At 43.1% G+C, this 13,181-nt stretch overlaps 1 protein-coding gene across 2 annotated transcripts in view; it reads right to left on the bottom strand.

Annotated features, from left to right (window-relative positions):
* The window catches only part of ARAF (A-Raf proto-oncogene, serine/threonine kinase), a 163,826-nt gene extending 154,547 nt beyond the window's left edge, over positions 1-9,279 (bottom strand). The window contains exon 1 of one of the 2 annotated variants that reach the window (XM_069209648.1): positions 9,158-9,279. The gene's annotated coding sequence lies outside the window, so the exon portion shown is untranslated. The remainder of the gene's footprint in view (positions 1-9,157) is intronic. The other variant, XM_069209647.1, reaches the window with a different exon arrangement.
* Between the last annotated feature and the right edge of the window lie 3,902 nt (positions 9,280-13,181).

Genomic DNA, 13,181 nt, shown 5'->3' with positions numbered 1-13,181 from the left:
CTTCATAAAGACACAGAAATAAACAAACACAGATGGTGCTAAAACCAGGAACTGACTGCTAGCTCTCCTAGGTCACAGGCCCACACAATTTCTAGAGGTTCCAATGGAAACTGTCACCGGCAAAGTAATTTACTCATCAGCAAATGTGGCACTCTATTACAAGTGAATCACATCTTCGTTAAACAAATACTGCAGTCATTGCTAGTACACAACCCCTCTCAATGAAACAAGTAAAGCAGTCATGAAAAACGAACTCCTCTCTAATCTCCGATCAACCAAAACATGTTGGCTACATAAGGACAAAGCAAGGGTGACACCAAATTGTGTCATCGTCAAATGTTTTCTAAGGAAACAATGCAATGAACCCTTGACTTTCTTGTGCACTTCCTTCAATGATAAATAGACTTGGTAAAACGCACTGTTCAAATCAATCTGGTACACAACTGACTAGTCAGACAAACTAAATTGTTTTATGCCCCACCAGGGCCTATGAACTGCAGAATATTTCCTGTGGGTCGAGAGGATCAGATGGGGTTTCAAGAGGACTACACATTCAGTAATAGCAAGGCTAGGTGAGAACACAGATTAAGGCATCAGAGGATGAAGAACTGGGCATGGCTGTCAGTGGCAATGAAACAAGCAAACAGTGGCTTATGCAACTGAACCTTCCATCTATTCGATATAAGTGTGGTTTGTTGGATAATGATGTAAATTGTGGGAATTTTAGCAAATCATTTCACGTTGCTTTACATTCAGAAAAAAATGGGCACCTCCAACTTGTGTTGACTTTCTTCAGGTTGTGCCCTAAAGATAAAGGGGGTCATTCCGACCCCGGCGGGCGGTGGGCGCCGCCCGCCGGGCGGAAACCGCCCAAACACCGCCTCGCGGTCAAATGACCGCGGGGAGCATTTTGACTTTCCCGCTGGGCCGGCGGGCGATCTTCAAAAGATCGCCCGCCGGCCCAGCGGGAAAGCCCCAGCAAAGATGAAGCCGGCTCCGAATGGAGCCGGCGGATTTGCTGGGGTGCGACGGGTGCAGTTGCACCCGTCGCGATTTTCAGTGTCTGCTATGCAGACACTGAAAATCTTGTTGGGCCCCTGTTAGGGGGCCCCACGACACCCGTTCCCGCCAGCCTGGTTCTGGCAGTGAAAACCGCCAGAACCAGGCTGGCGGGAAGGGGGTCGGAATCCCCATGGCGGCGCTGCATGCAGCGCCGCCATGGAGGATTCCCTGTGGCAGGGGAAAACCGGCGGGAAACCGCCAGTTCCCCTTTTCTGACCGCGGCTTTACCGCCGCGGTCAGAATGCCCCGGAAGCACCGCCAGCCTGTTGGCGGTGCTTCCTCTGCCCTCTGCCCTGGCGGTGAGACACCGCCAGGGTCAGAATGAGGGCCAAAGTGTCTGTGGATATCAGCACAGAGATTGTTTGTTCAATCAAAGAACGGGATGACTCTTTCTACCTGTTTTGTTTGTTTGTGTTAGGAGCTAAGGGCGACTGAATTAAATTACAACTGCCTTGTATAATTATGAATTTGCCTCCAACAGTGCTAACTGGTGTAAATGATACATGGCATAAATGAAAGTGCAACTGGGGGCAGACCTAGACTGTAATATTCAAGATCCTGATTTCGGTGGACTAAGCTGAACCATTAAGTATGTGCAACCTTCCATTGGTCCTTGAGAAACACTATTAGAAAGCGCATAATGTAAGAACTAAGTGGAATAGTTTAGCAGCTTCGAAGAGTTGGGCTTTTTACTGAAAAACCATACTCATTGTAAATTAAAATAACTGAAACAAAAGCAATATGCAAAGGATAATAGCTTATTTTTTATTAAGATAATAAACATCTCCAAATGGTTCTCCAATTCAACATACATGCTAGTGTACTTATGAATTAGATACTGCCATACTGTATGGACATTTCAAATCGATCAAGGAACATGCTCTGAGAAGTATCATGATGAGAATGGGCATTATTTGTATTGAATACTATAAATTTAGGTAGTTCTGTATGAATATTTAGCTGGGTATCAAATTCCCAGGACAATGTAGTAGTATTTAATGAAGTACTGCCTTGAGAACCCTTAGAAGGGATAAGGATACAATTATCAGGGATAACTACGGTTTGGTAATATCTAAACTGTATGAGTCAGTAGCCCGACTGATTTCCCTCTCTCAGTATATGGAGGGTACAGTAACCTTGATTTAGATAATTGCGTTTTCTGAGCTTCAGTATCTGATTTTTAGAACCTAATTCCACTGACCCTTTTTTTTTTTAAACCTTGATAACCCTGCTGACTAGAAAGATATGGGTGAAGAGACAACCCAGGAAGCGGAAGGACTGAATGATGTCATACAGCAGGAGGAGTTTTAGTCCCCAACATGGAGCAATACGTTTGGGGTAGCACAAGCGCAATTTGTACACCACTGGTTAAGTGCAGTGCACCTAAGCCCCTGCCTGATGTTACAGTTGGGAAGTAATCAGGATCCCTTTACCCGCTGGCCATAGTGTAGGGTTGTCCTGTCACCACGCTTACAGCTCAGGTGAACATAGTGGTGTGCATTGTGTGATCATGGAATCATCTTACCACAGGCTCTAATAACCTGTATTTGTTTCAAATTCTACTGGCAGACAATCCAATCCCTGTTTCCAGGGGGCTTCACAACACAATCCAGACTAAAAAGTGGGGAATGTACATCCAGATGGTCCTATCCTAACATCTTCCCTTGACACATGAAACCTTCTGGCTAGTTTCTTCTACCTCAGACTCGGACGTACACATCACAATGGTTACCCCTCTTTCTGAGGGAGGCAGGGAACACTTATGCTGATAATTCCAGCCCTGCCATACCATCGCACTCTCGCTCATATCCACTGTAGGACGGCTGATCCAAGTTGACGGGAGCACAGACTGCCAAGTGCCAATAGTAAGCAGAGTTAGTCATGTGGGGCAAGGACTATTGTGATACTCCAAACTAGAGACATTCCCTTCAATGGCAAACAGATAAACATATTGCTGCATCTCATACCTGCACAAGATATATTATACTGCTATTAGGTTGAACTTTTTGGCAGACAGGTACACATGGATTGTGCTTGTTGTCAACTACCGGAGATTGATTTCACACAGCTGTCCAGGAAATGTTCTTTGCTGCTACAGTAGTATCTGTAGGTTTCTAATATTGTCTGATACACAACTGACAAACCCATGACTGTCTCCAAAAGTAGCTTCTCTTGGTTTTATAAAGGATTTCCACGTCTCCACGTGTCGGTTTTCAGTTCTGGCACTGCTGCTAGAAAAGAAACTAGTGACTATATGTTAAGGAAAAAGTACAGTGCCCATGATGAAGGACTGGAATAAAGAACTAGTGTATTGTAACGTCATGGTTGATATAAATAATATTGTTACTTACACATATCAACCAGAGATAAATTTACTGAAAGGGGGATGTGACAGAACGAGAATATTACCTCACAGATTTCACCTATATGGTGCCATCAGTGGTACTTGATATTGATAACTAGACAGGGCGTACATTAGTCCAGGAATGCCAACTCATGTAAGAGCAGAAGTTAGTAGATTTTAAACGAGAACAGGGTGAGCGATCCATGGATACAGAGAGTAACACTGACAATGCTTCTATAGTTGTATTTCGCTTTCTTCTTGATAGCCGTTTCATGTGTTTAATAACATATACTGCAGTCTGATTATGTACTGTGGACCAGGAATTTGAAGACTGTTGCGTCAGAAAGCAAACTTGTAAGTGTAGTACATGATACTGCTAACCAATGACCTAGTGAAAGAAAACTTAAATAAAGTTAAAAATGAAAGTTCTGACACACAGGTCAGTTATAGTGATGGTGGAAAACGTTGTCCTTGTATGTAGCAGACTTTTTAGCCCAAAGGCCTTTACACTGGGAGGAGTTATTCTTCTATAAATGACATTAGTGCACTTACTCGTAGGTGATACAGCTAAAGCCAATAAGATAAAGAAAGCCATACAACAACAATTCTGAAATGTTCTCAAGTAGATGGAGAAAACAATGCAGTGAAAAAAAAAAATGAGAAAGCATAACCTCTTCCATAATTAGAAAAAATACGGAAGAGTCAGTAAGTTAGTTGCCTTCAAACGTTACCAAGGGTGTGGTGTGAATTGAGAAAAAGCTGTAAGAATTCTTCTGCCGCTTGTGTTCTTGACACCATGAGTACAATTATTTCCTCTGGAGTGACATGAAAAATAGTTTGCGTCTGTACAAACCGAATTGCTCTTGGCGCTTCCGCAATTTTGAAAGTCTATCTAGAAACATCAGCTATTAATATTTAGTACTGGTTATCTAATATTTGTGAATCTTTTAAAACTAAGAGCATGGTGGGTTGAAATGGGTCCATTATTCCTTGTGCGACTACTATATAGTGATAACTGGCATGAACTTTGAAAAGATTATATAAAAGTCTTAAGCAGACAATTTGCAAAATTTAAAAGGAATCCAAAATAAATTGTAAAACATCTTTTTGCTTACAGAGATATATTTTGGTACCCCTGTTCATATACAAAGCATGTATGCCACTAGGAATGATATATTCCATCCCGTTTAAGAAGAAGAATGGTCAGTGTGCTTCTAACTTAAGTGGATGACAAGTACCTTTGGACTTCCAGAGGGATTCAAAGAAGCTCATGGAAAGGGTACTCCTGAACAAATTGGCTACCCACCTGCAATAAACCCCACAAGTACATGTCAGTTATTGAAAGACAGGACTCGGCACTGAGGTGCGTCATAGTGATTTTAGTGTTCAGGGGTGGGTAGAGGTAAAGGAAGGAAAGGGTGATTTTAGGGTTCAGTGGTGCGTAGAGGTAAAGGAAAGTAAGAGTGATAGTAGGTTATAAGGGTGTAAAGAGGCAAAAGGAGGCAAGGGTAATTTTAGGGTGTAAACGCCAGTAGAGATGAAAGGAGGTAAGGGTGGAACATAAATCTTTGTAAAACACTGTGTGTTTGATGATGAAATAATCATCTAAATTCCATATGAGGTAACAATCAAATAAATAACTGTGCACCAGTGTAAATGTTAATTCAGAAAAACACATGCTGTATGACAACAGTCCTAAACGAAGGGAACATGTTTACAGCTTCCTCATCAATAAAAGCGACAGGCAGTCAAAATGTTTGTTTAGGAAACTAGTCATGTGTGGCAAAGTTTCAATATTGCTAGCTGTTTGCATTCAGGTCTTAGAAATACCGTGAAGTGCGAACACAGGCTACACGGAAGAACACTAATCAAGAAATCATTCAGTGCTTGGTCCATGCACCAGTGAAGAAAAACACAGGAAGACAGAGTGAAGCTGACATGTGCTGACACATGCTGACAATGAAAATGAAAAAAATAAGAGTGATAATAAAGTAACCAATAATGGGTGGGCTAAAAGAGTTGATTTTTATTTATTTAAAATACGCAACACCTCATGCGCTGCCTCGGGCGAGACCTGAAATTTATGGTTCTGTCACATTAACAGAGATGTTATGGGTGGCAAGGAAGGCAGCTATAAGAGGAGAATTAATGGTAGATGCAGACAAAATTAAAAGAAGTCTGGAAAAGCCAACAGGTCCCACCTTCAGGGACTACTAGCATTGCCCATGGTTTTTACAATGATGCTGTGCAGCCTGGCTAAAGTTTATATATATCTTAAGTAAAATAAGGAAAGAAAGAAGAATGAGAAATAAAGAAAGCTGAATAAAAAAAATAGAACACACATAGAAAGAAGGCAAATGAAAGACAAAAATAAAGGGAAAAAAGAGAAGGAAAGAGAAAGCAAGAATAAAAGAAAAAAGAGAAACTACAAAGAAAAGAAAAGAGAAGAGAAAGAAAAAGAAAAAAGAAAGAAATGGAGGGAAGGAAAAAAAGAATATAAGGAAAGAAAAAAGGAAAGAGAAAGAAGGAAAGCATGAAAGAAGCAAATAAGGAACTAAGAAAGAAGGAAAGAAAGAAAGGTGAGGAAGAAAAATGTAATCACAGGATAATAATACAGAAAAGTTTCAAGTGGAAACAATTGTATATGCTGTGAAACAGCAACATTCAGAAAAGCAAAACATTCCAAAAGGAATTTAATACAGCATTGTCAGGAGATGGGATCTGATAAAGATCAGTAGAGTTGTGTTGTCACATCAGACTCGAAACACAAAGGTAACATTGAAGTAGCTATAAAGTGAAAACAAAAACACTTGCACTGAAGGGAACTGGCTTGGGTGAGGATGTGCTCCTTGTGAGAACGCATAGTGCAGTCACTCAAAGTGAAATTAAACAGTGGCTGAAGTAGGCTGGCTCCCTGCCCCCTATATATGCTGCAGTGGGTGTTGGCAAAATGTGAATGACAATACCAGACCAAAGGATAGAGAGGTTTATTTACGAGGCTGCAAATGAAGAGTGACACTAAAGCCAAAATTTGGTAAGCAATGGGCAGGCTCTAAGCCCTTAAATGTAAACAATAGTGCCTTGCAAGCGGGAATACATGCACTGTCGCAGGCTCGACCTAAAAACTAGTGTTTGAAAAGCAAGCAGTGATGCCAATCAATTAATGGTATGGAAAAGGACAATTCTTCACGGAGAGTGACAAACACCAGATTGACAACCTGGGACACGAATACGAAGCAGGCCAGTAACAGAATAGCCAACCAATGGAAAACAGAAGGTGGGCTCCAAGACACTATTTTCTTGTAAAGTCACAAGATGTTTTGCAACAGACTAAACCCAAAGAAGCACAACACGGAAGTAAAATGCTTAAAAGTGTTGACATGACAACTTAAGCAGGACAATAATAACTACAGTATAAAAGATGCACATAGATCCCTACTCAAAAATAAATACGACTTGAATACTGTTTATACCACACAAGTTTAAATGGCCTTATTTCGACTGAATCAAACACACAATACGAAGGGAGACCAGATGAGCAAATTGCTAGCCTTACAGGTGTAAAAAGGTGGATCACATATAATAATTCCTGCAACTGTATATAACAGACATGCTACTGACAAATCCAACTGATATAACAAACACGTTTATCACTTTCTATAAATACTTATACCTATTCTCCATTCCCAACACATATGAGAAAGACATATTTATGCAAAAACATAGATCTCACAAGTCTCTCAAATGAACATCGTGTATCATTAGTTGAAGAAATCACAGAAGAAGAGATAGTTAAAACAATATGACAATAAACAAAGCACCAGAGGAAGGTGGATTGGTCGAGTTTTGTAAAATTACCAGGAAACTAATATCACTGTTGCGGTACAAATGTTTAAGGAAATAACAGCATGACCATATCTGAGGAGAAATCAATAGACTGTAGATATTTCTTATCCCAAAATCAAGCATGCCAATATCAGACCCATCTCTCTCATCAATTCAGACAAAGATATTAACGAAAATCTTGGCTAATAAAATAAACAAGGGTATTGTGTTTTTAGTATATCCACTGCAAGTTGGATCTGTCCCAATGCGATAGTCTACTAACCACTTAAGATTAATATCATGCCATCTGTCGCAGGAGAAAGACAATACAGATACATATTTGTGTCTCTGCTAACGCCGGAAATGCATTTGACATTGTTGAATGGCTCCTGTGTGTTTTGCATCATGGAAGGATGGAATTGGGTGCCGCCTTTCTTAGGAAGTCAAATGGTTCTACAATTGCTCAAAAGCCTCCATAAGGGACCATAAGGGACCATGAACTCTAGGAATGGTCTGCTGTGAAAAATGAAGATAAGGTAAAATACAAATCATAAAAATGAACACAATGCCTCCACTAAACTATCTCTTTGATACGCTTCCTTCCAAATTGTCATGCAATAGTAAATATAAATTCATTTTGTGGAGCAGAATCGACAGACTCAAACTGTTCAAATTTCATGTGGTCATTTCAAGAGCATGGGGGCTATGTGCTCCCCATCTAGTAACACATCAGCTAGACAACTAGTTCATACGATGTATATGTTCAAGTCACAGAAAAACTCAGAGTTGGGTGGAATTGGTAAGACATTCAGAATTCCCAAGAAAGATCAATGATATATTATACAAAACACCTACAGACTAGCCCACATGGTAATGCACGTTTTCCTTCGAAGTGTCCCTATGTTGTTGAAAACCAATAACTCACTTTTTAGTGGGTTTCTACAAAATACAAGGTATTCGATTAAGCCACTGTATATACAAACAAATGTGTTCTCCCACATGGTGTGCTAAGTAAATCATGAATTTGAGTACTGTTTTTTTTCTTTCTTTTTAATAGAGGGTTATTGGTCGAGCGTAGCACTCACTTCAACGGAGTTTCTTGTTGCAGACATTCGTGTGGCTTGTGGAAATATTTTCCTGAACTTGAGCAGATGGGCCCCAGTAAGTAAATGGGATAGTAGATGTTGCAAAGTAATGCTACTCGAGTACTAAAATGTTTTGGTGACCCCATTTATTGTACATTATGTTGGTGTTGTGGAAGAGAAACTGAGAGTTATCTCTCAAGCTTCGAGGAAGGGGCATGTTTGTGAAAATGCGGGGCCACTGCCATAGACGTTTTCATTCATCACACAAGTGGGTTTTAAAGTAACTATATTCTACATAAACAGCTATTGAAGTTGATGTAATCCGTTGGTAATGTGGTCAATAGTTTTCAAGTTCATAAGAATTCTAAGAAGCGGAACATTTCTAATGGGAAACGTAAAACCGCTTGCATCAAAACTGGACTGGGAGAGCTCCTAAAGCGAGTTCAATTCTCATGTGTACAGTAAAAATACAGAGTTAAGCTTTTGCTTGAAACAAAGTTTCACAATTCTAAAGAAACAAGCCTACAAACCACAAACTCCGTACAATGAGGAAACTTCAAAAGTCTAAACGTATCCTATGTCAAAACTCAGTGACCCAGCTATATTATGAGAAACCTTGAGCCCTGTGCAGTTTTGCTGTTAACTTCTTGCACGAAAACATCAAAAAAGTGTTACAAATTAGTAAAGTGTCACATAGAGGGACATATGAGATGCTAAAACTTTGGCAAATATTGAAGCTTCCACGCCAATCAGATACACAGAAAGTGCAAAATGCATACATGTAAATCCACGCACACAAGCATACAAAAACAAGAGGGTGGTTCCCAGACATTGGTCTTACCTGCCGCCTCCCCGTAATTGATCTTAAAAAAATCAACTACCTCTGCTTTCCTCCGTCTCTAAACCTGACTTCAATACATGAAGGGCACTAACCGACTTCAATAAGTGAAGGCAGGGAGAAGCAATCGGAAAGCTAAGTTACAAAGATTGGCATGTCCAGGAACGGGACAAGGAGGGGCTTACAGGCCGGCCTTCTCGATACAGCCTCTCATTGGTGAAACAATAATCAGTAGCCCGGAAAAGACAGCCCACCTGCCCCGGAAGAAACCGCCCCTGCTTCATCCCCGGAACAGACTATCCTCGTCTATCCGGATGCGAAGGCCCTATCGTCCCGGAAGTCACGGGCCAGCCGCACATGGGCCGGTGGAGCTGTCATGGATATGCTGCAGTATCGCAGGCGCTTGGGTGACTGTTAGCCCAGTGCCGCAAATTGACTACCAAAGTATAGAACGAGCGAGCAGCGGGGAGGAACTGGCGGATGAACTCCGTTGAACTCTGGCAACTGTGCATGGGCGGGGTCATCTAACTAGTCTTACTCTTGTGGAGAGTGACACCTAGTTCTTCGAGTTTACCTTCTTGAGAAATACTGCCAAAGAACGTAGATGTGGCTTGCACTTGCAGGTTTGCCTAGAGCAATGAACAATCATGCTGCAGTGAAACATTTTTCTTCTGGCTGCAGTGCATTAATAAAATGAATAATTTAGTCCGAGACGTTTCTCAATACCTTGAAATTTAAAAATGGTCCTCATGCATTGCAGTTCAGGCTTCACCAGAACGTCAAACAGCCAATAGATGAGCTATAAGCAGTGCTTGTGAGAAAGTAGCCTCTTTCTAGCATGGATACTCCCATTCTATAGCAGGACCGGAGGCGAGGATTATGCAGATCTTTCTTCACTTTTTATTAAATAGCAAGTTCAAAGTTAAACACAAAATGAACAAAAAAAACTGTGAGTCCGCCGCCATGGTAACCAGTATCCAATGAAGTTCCTTCCTTAACGTCGGTATAAATATCCCCAAATGCGTCACACATCCTCTTTCTTCACTGCTCCGAACGTCAGATAAGTGCCTTTCTGCCTCCGGTTACATTCTCTCACAGTGTTTCTGTTGCTTGGCGCGTTGCTGCATTTGAATTGTCTTGTGTGGCAACGAGCGTGTTTCAGCTCAGAACGGGCGTTCCGCTCGAGCGCTCTCGTTATTTTTCTAAACACACGTCGGGCCCGACAGAGGGCGCGCGTTGTGTTTTTTCAAAGCGCGTTTGAGCGCTCGTATGTTTAACCACTCGGCGCTCGTTTGTAATGTTACATTAATGTTATTTTAAGTGTCTTTTCAGTTTTTCAGTCACAGTATTGTGGTTTTTGCGTTCCCTACCCCGTGACACCTAATTTTGTTACGAATTATCCCCAAGGGGAAGAATTTTCTTGGCTTTCATTAAATACCTGCGTGACAGAGGGGGTAGGGAATTACCCTTTATATATATATTTTATAGGGTGTACTCTCTGTCGCTCTGTTGTGTCCTCAGCATGCAATCCTCTCAGGAACATGAGCCTTTTACCAACTTGTCCCCGGGTGAGGGTCCCTCTCACCGTACCCTTCCTCCTGGGGTGGACGCTTTGTTCTCGCAAGCGATTTCTCACGCCTTGGCCCTTCTTAGGGATACAGTAGCTAAACTAACGGAACAGGTCTCCAATGTTTGGTGTGACGGGAGCGGAGGGTGATACCTCTACCCTTTCGGCTCCCAGGAAAATGCGCAAGCGCGACGCGGGGCACCTGGAGGATAGCGAATTTTTATCAAACTCCAAGAGTGCGCGCGCGCATAAGCGCTTACCCTCCCGGGAGGGTCGGTTGCCCGGGGTAATGGGTGACATGCTTCACCACCTATGGAACCCTGATTTGGGGTCACCTAAAGGCATCATGGGAGGTTCAGACGAGGACTCCTCATCTTTGGATGATGACTCAGGTCGCCCTTGGCGTCCTTGTGCTACCCTACCGGATCCTTCTGACCAGGGGGATTCTGACTCCGATATGTTTGAACCGGAGGGTATCTACCATCCGCGTTCCTCGGAGTGGCGTCCAGACCACAAGGTGGCTGAATATGTCGCCAGTAAAATTAGACAACCTCTGGACAAAGAGGTGCATGCTCGTTTACGGGCGGAGTGCCCACGCCCGTCTTTATCAGATAAGGTCGCTTTCACACCTGATATAGACCCTAAAATGTGTACTTTTTTTGCCAAATACACCAAAGATCCCAAGAAGGGGATCGATCGATCCTGGAGGGCATGCCAGGATAAACTTCTCGATGTGTTGGGACCCCTCACACAGATAATTCAATTGGCGGAACGTGCCAAGCAAGCAAACACTCCCCTTCAGACAGACATTGTAGCAGGTTGGGCCCAGAGAGCTGTCTGTCTCCTGGGCAACGCGAACTGTGCCATTTCTGCAGAAAGGCGCAGGTCTTTATTAATAAAAATAGATCTCAAACTAGGGGAGCTGTCTAACTCGGAGGCAGGGGCTGTTGCCCAAGGCAATTTATTTGGTGACCCTTTTGTAAAGGAGTTGGGTAAATTCCTGGCTACTTTTTCGGCTCTCGATAAAGCCCAATCATCCATCAAAAAGATTTTCCCCAATAAGGTTTTTGGCGGGGCCGGACGAGGCAGGGGTCGCTCTTCTGACCGTCACTACCAGCAAGGCCCCGGTTCCCTCTGAAACAACGGTTGGAGAGATGGCAGACAGGGAACTTTCTTCCCCAAAAGAGGCAGGGGGAAAGGCAGGACTTCCAGGAATGCACGAGGAGCATCTAATGCCCCAGGAGGTCCTTCTGGTAAGGCTTATCCCTTTTTCCCCTCAAAATTTCGGAGGGAGGTTGCGTTTTTTCAGGACCAATTGGAGGCGCATCACCTCCGACGCATGGGTTCTACAAACAGTTTCAGGGTTTCAGATAGAATTCTGGGGTACCCCGCTTCAAGAAAATCTGCCACCGCCAATAGTGTTTTCGGCAGCAGACTACGAGCTCATAGACTTGGAAGTTCAGGCTCTTCTTCACAAAGGCGCCATATCCTTCACATCCCTTCATCCCACAGGTTTCGTAAGCAACATCTTCTTGGTGGAAAAGAAGGACAAGGGTTTTCGGCCTGTTATCAATCTTCGTGCATTCAACGAATGGGTTGTTTACAGGCATTTCAAAATGGAGGGTATTCATATGCTCCGCGACCTCCTCTTACAAGGGGACTGGATGGTTCGTCTGGATCTCAAGGACGCATACCTCACCGTCCCTATTTTTCGTCCCCATCGCAGATTCCTGCAATTCATATGGGACGACCAGGTATTCGAATTCACCACTCTCCCCTTCGGTCTCTCGTCGGCACTATGGTGCTTCACCAAACTCCTCAAACCTGTAGTGGAAGCACTGAGATTGCAAGGCATACGCCTCATCATTTACCTGGACGACATCCTTTTAATGGATCAATCCAGGTCTCAACTGTTATCCAATTTGAACACAACTATTGCTCTTTTCCAGGATCTGGGGTTCGTGATCAACCAACAGAAGTCGGAGCTTAATCCGACCCAATCGTTAATCTTCCTCGGTTTTCTCATAGATTCCCGATCGGCATCCCTCAGTCTTCCGACGACGAAGATATCCAAGATAAAGAAGGAACTGAGAAAAGTCCTTCGGCGCGACAAGATTTCACTACGTCAGTTAGCCAGAGTGGTCGGCCTGCTTTCCTCCTCAATTCAGGCCATCTTTCCAGGTCCCCTACATTACAGAGCCCTGCAGCGCCTGAAGGCTTTTCACCTTCGACGAGGGGTGACGTATTTCAAACTGATCTCCCTGTCTCAGGAGGCAAGGATGGAATTACTTTGTTGGCTGGACTACATGGAAGCATGGAATGGCAGGGCCATTTTCGGAGCCGCACCAGATCTGGTGATAGAGTCAGACGACAGTCGCCAGGGATGGGGGGCTCGATGCGGGGACATCTCGTTTGGGGGACGCTGGACACCGCAGGAGCTCACCATGCATATCAATTGTC

The sequence above is a fragment of the Pleurodeles waltl genome, chromosome 10, assembly GCF_031143425.1.
Source record: "Pleurodeles waltl isolate 20211129_DDA chromosome 10, aPleWal1.hap1.20221129, whole genome shotgun sequence".
Lineage (NCBI taxonomy): Eukaryota > Metazoa > Chordata > Amphibia > Caudata > Salamandridae > Pleurodeles > Pleurodeles waltl.
This window is presented reverse-complemented; position numbering and strand designations above follow the sequence as displayed.